The sequence below is a fragment of the Stylophora pistillata genome, chromosome 10, assembly GCF_964205215.1.
Source record: "Stylophora pistillata chromosome 10, jaStyPist1.2, whole genome shotgun sequence".
Lineage (NCBI taxonomy): Eukaryota > Metazoa > Cnidaria > Anthozoa > Scleractinia > Pocilloporidae > Stylophora > Stylophora pistillata.
The window spans coordinates 21,739,001-21,744,016 of record NC_142528.1 but is presented as its reverse complement, the minus strand read 5'-3'; the positions used below and the strand labels follow the sequence as shown (position 1 = coordinate 21,744,016).

At 37.5% G+C, this 5,016-nt stretch overlaps 1 long non-coding RNA gene across 1 annotated transcript; it reads right to left on the bottom strand.

The window, feature by feature from the left end:
* Window positions 1–3,032: 3,032 nt before the first annotated feature.
* Window positions 3,033–3,886, bottom strand: LOC148722236 (uncharacterized). Its single transcript, XR_015992332.1, has 2 exons — window positions 3,631–3,886; window positions 3,033–3,523 (listed from the first exon to the last, which is right to left on the bottom strand). It is a non-coding gene; the product is annotated as an uncharacterized LOC148722236 (long non-coding RNA).
* Between the last annotated feature and the right edge of the window lie 1,130 nt (window positions 3,887–5,016).

Below are 5,016 nucleotides of genomic sequence, written 5' to 3'. Positions count from 1 at the left end.
AAACGCGGACTAGTAAAACGCGGACTAGTAAAACGCGGACTACTAAAACGCGGACTAGTAAAACACGGAGTAGTAAAACGTGGACTTGTAAAGCGGGGACTAGTAAAACGAGGACTAGTAAAACGCGGACAAGTAAAACGCTGACTAGTGAAACGCGGATTTAACAACAACGACAGCAACAAAAAATTTCATACGAAGGCGATCACAAGACTTAATGGCGAGCCAATTCAGTGGGTGACAATCCCTGTTTGACCATTAAACTACAAATGGGTTTGACATGCGCCAGATACAAACGATTTTACAAGTTTAGGCTAACAAAGAAAGAATCTTCAGCAGCAGTTCAAAATCTTAAAATACACTTTCGTCGTAAATTTCACGGCAGAAACGCAGGAATTCGATGAATGAAAGTCGCATTAAATCTCCTTGTGTCTAGGTGGAAAGAGTCTCATCGACTTCAGCTTTTCGCTGGAAGAAAAATCGATTTACACACGCCATTACTGAGAACAAACAAGCAGACTGACAACTCCAAAACACATCATTTGCATTCACTTACAATTTGACTTTCCGTGACATTTTAAAACGGAACAGAGGTAAATCTTCGAAGATTAATCGTGGTTGGAAATAAAAAATACTTTCCGTAAGATCTCTGTTTTTCTTTTTACGAGAAAATCGTCGCATGATCAGTTAACTTGTCACACCATTAGTGCTGTTTCTTCTAAAGCGTATGCTTCATTACTCTTCAATTGATAGATGTCACATCGTGACAGTTACTTTTCAAAAAAATGTTTGAAAATTTGTTCGGAAGCCTTTTAACTACCTTTACAAATAAAAAATGTTTCGGCGAAAGCTTTCTCTTTAATTTGAATAACGTTTGTTTTCTTTATAACTCACTCGCTATCAAATTGTTAAGTTCAAGGAGGATTTTTCCGTAATTAAACTCGTAATTGTAGCCCTAACAGTCATTCGGGTTCTTCAAATTAAAGAGAAAGCTTTCGCCGAAACATTTTTATTTGTAAAGTTAATTAACGGCTTCCGAGCAAATTTTGAAACATTTTTTTGATAAGTAACTGTCACGATGTGACACCTGTCAATTCAAGAGTAAAGAAGCATACGCTAAATAGCAGTACTGGTGTGACAAACACACACGAGTTAAACGATCATGCGACGATTTTTTCGTAAAAAAAAAAAAAACAGTTAGAGATCTTATGGAAAGTATTTTTTATTTCCGACGACGATTAATCTTCGAAGATTTACCTCTGGTCCGTTTTAAAATGTCACGGAAAGTCAAATTGTAAGTGAATGCAAATATGTGTTTTGGAGTTGTCAGTTGATAGGGTCTAAAAGTACTTACGAGTGATCACGAGTGATCACGAGTGACCACGAGTGACCATGAGTGACCACGAGGGACCACGAGTGACCACGAGTGAGATTAAATCAAAAGAACTCAGTTTTGTTACTATGACGTCATTACGGAATCATTTTCGCTTAATTTCGTGAAATAATGACTTACTCACGAAAACTGAAGTTATTCACTGTATAAATACATAGCGGACGATTTGAAAAACATGAAAAACAGATGCGATAATATTTAAAAACTTGCAGTGTGGACTATACATTACAGATTGCACAGTTACGATAGGTTGAAAACAAAAACGATTTTAAGAATAGTCATAAATATCACATGACCATTTTATTTGGCTCTATTTTAACAACCCAGTGATGTTAGTGATCAACCCTTCACTTTCGAAAATTCCATTCAACGTTCAAATGTACTGCCGACGAGAGGTCCGGACAAGTACTTCATTGGGTTTTGCGTCATAAACTCACTATTCCTAGCGTCAAAGTAATAGTCCGGCTATTTTCTTAACTTATATATCGCTTGGATCGTGAACAATTCGTAAGAATATATGTTTATCATGACAACTTTTTATTACACCTAACCTCTCCGTATGATTCCAAAAATAGTATACAACAATAACCGTGGGAACTAGGCAGCTAGGCACCATGGGGAGTATTTTGGGCGTTTCCGCGCGCTTTAGAATGGGTTTCGTGTTTCTTGTCAAGTTCTGTAATAGCTGACTTATCAAACAAGAAGCGTTAAGACTTCACGCGCTCTGAAGTTGTATTTTTGTTACGTTCGAGTAGAGGGGGAGTAGATGACAGTGGCGGAACGTTGGTTGCGTTGTGTCTCAAAGGAAATATTCAAATCAAACGCTTAGCGTGTTTTCAAAAAGTTAAATAACACGGTGATATAATGAAATATACGTTTTGCTGTAGTTATGGTTTTTTAAATATATTTTTTGGAATACTTTTCAATTATCGGACGTATGCCGCGGAAAATATTAGTCTCCTTTCTAATAGTTATTTGATGAAATGATGTGAATTTGACTGCGTAATGACGTCATAGTAACAAAACTGAGATATTTTGATTTAATCCCACTCGTCGTCACTCGTAAGTACTTTTAGATCCTATCGTTGTCAGTTTGCTTGTTTGCGAGTGTTCTGTAATGGCGTGTGTAAATCGGTTTTTCTTCCACCGAAAAGCTGAAGTCAATGAGACTCTTTCTACCTAGACACAAGGAGATTTAATGCGACCTTTATTCATCAAATTCCTGCGTTTCTGCCGTGAAATTTACGACGAAAGTGTATTTTAGAATTTTGAACTGGTGCTGAATAAAATTCTTTCTTAGCCCAACCTTATAAATTCGTTTGTATCTGGCGTATGTCAAACCCATTTGTAGCTTAAAGGTCAAACAGGGATTGTCACTCACTAAATTGGCTCGCCATTAAGTCTTGTGATCGCCTTCGTATGAAATTGTTTTTTATGTTGTTGTAGTTGTTAAGTCCGCGTTTTACTAGTCCGCGTTTTACTAGTCCTCGTTTCACTAGTCAGCGTTTTACTAGTCCACGTTTTACTACTCCGTGTTTTACTAGTCCGCGTTTTAGTAGTCCACGTTTTACTAGTCCTCGCTCTACTAGTCTGCGTTTTACTAGTCCAGTCCAGTACAGTCCACGAAATACCATATGCCAAAAATAATATGAAAATATTTATGTCTTCGAACCAACTACTTGACGTAATTATGCAGTGCTTATGCTTTCAAAAGAAATCGAAAGTTTCATTTTATCACAGCCCAGAAAAAACAATCTCCAAGCTAACAGGTCACGCCAACCCGGGTTCATTATCCATCTGCAGCCATAATCTTTTAGAAAAACAACAAAGGATGTCAAGCGAGTTGGCTGGGTTTTCAGTCACTTCGACTATCACAGCTGCCAACGCCAGCGTCGGTGCACGCACTAGAGCTTTGCGAGAAATTTATGTCAACAGCCATGCGCTTCCATCAGTAGTCAGTGGTAATAACACAACATCAATGAATAACGGCTTCGATGATCTGGCAGTAAGAGTTCTAGGTGGATTGTTCACCAATGTATCGTTCAACAACTCTCCAGTGAATATCTCCATCAACTTTCAATCGAATGCTCATCGCAACGATTCAGCCGAATGGCAGTCGCCTGTACTGAATTTCTACAAATAAAAAGATTAAAGTTTTTGGACTTTTCATGAAACACTTCTTTGTTTTTAAAGGAATAAAGAATCGATCAGTGCACGTATTTACACTTCAAGGCACTTACCTTATATTAATCGCGAAGTTATTGGACTTGAAATCAGTGCTTTCGCTTGCACAATTCATTTCTCTCAGTTTGCCAGGAAAGAGGTAAAAGGTGTAAATTATTTTCCTTCTCGAGCAAATTATTTGGAAGTTTGAAAAACGATGTTAACGATAAACGGCTTGTAAATCCAGTGAAATATCACTATTATCCTTAAATAGTGTGAAGCTTGTATAAAAAGTTCGAAAATTAATGTAAAATCAAGCACGAGGTTCAAATAAAATTGTCGAAGGTTCAAACGTGTACGACTAACCTTGCTTTCTATTCGCTAACATAATGACACTTCTGACAGTTGACTTTGAAATGGCTTCCTAGAGCGCGCGCTCAGCATAAAAACAAATAATAATATTGCCGATTTAATTTCTTGTTTTCTTGTTTTCATTCAGTTATGCGATTCAAGGAAAATTGATTACCTGACGAGGGAATTCCGCGTTAAATTGCAGTTGAAAACCGATATCGCACTCATCGCTTGGCGATTCGTGCGATATCGGTTTTCGCGTGCAATTTAACGCGAAATTCCCTCGTCAGGTAATCAATTTTCCTTGACCATTATAAATCGCCATCGGCCGATGGCCGTAAATAACCTTGATGTAGACCTGGTTGACAACTCTATCTCACATAGCCGTTAGTTTAGACCTTTATAGGTAAAACACATGCAAAAACTCCTGTACGGTCTCGACTTTTCAACAGTTATGAGCGTTTGAATCAGCACATGTACAAGCATTTGCGATTTTTTCGCCTACACTGTCATCGAACCCCAAGAGCAGACCTGGTCATAAATACAGCTTACCTTCGACGCATCTTGGGTTTATGTGAAATGTCAGACATTCCTCGCTCAACAAACTGGTGAACTTAGTGATATCTCCAGCAAATAACTCCAAACTTTAGCGGTCGGGGTTCGATTTTATATTTCATATACACGTTTAACAAGTATTAAGGTACATTAATTTACCTTGTAAAACTCCATAACTCAATTCTTAGTATTTCTTGTTGGCTACGGTAAAGATTCTTCACAACTTGTTTCTTTGTTTCCTCATCTTCTTTGAAGTTCACTTTGATACCGAGAAAAGTTTCTCTCTCCTGTTATACAAATGAGTGTTCCAAATTTGGCGCTGAAGTAGATATCTCTCTATAATTGGGTAACGACCGCTTTCCTTCCCGAGTTGCATGTCGTTTTAGTGCAGTTTCGATGATGAATTAGAATTTCTTTCAATGATCTAATAACGGGATTTTAACAAATAGTCTTTGTTAAGGAATTCATAAGACTCCGCATGGAAACTCTTTTGATACGATCAACAAATAAAACTACTCTGTTTTAAGAGATACGAGAGTATTAATGGTGTAACATTT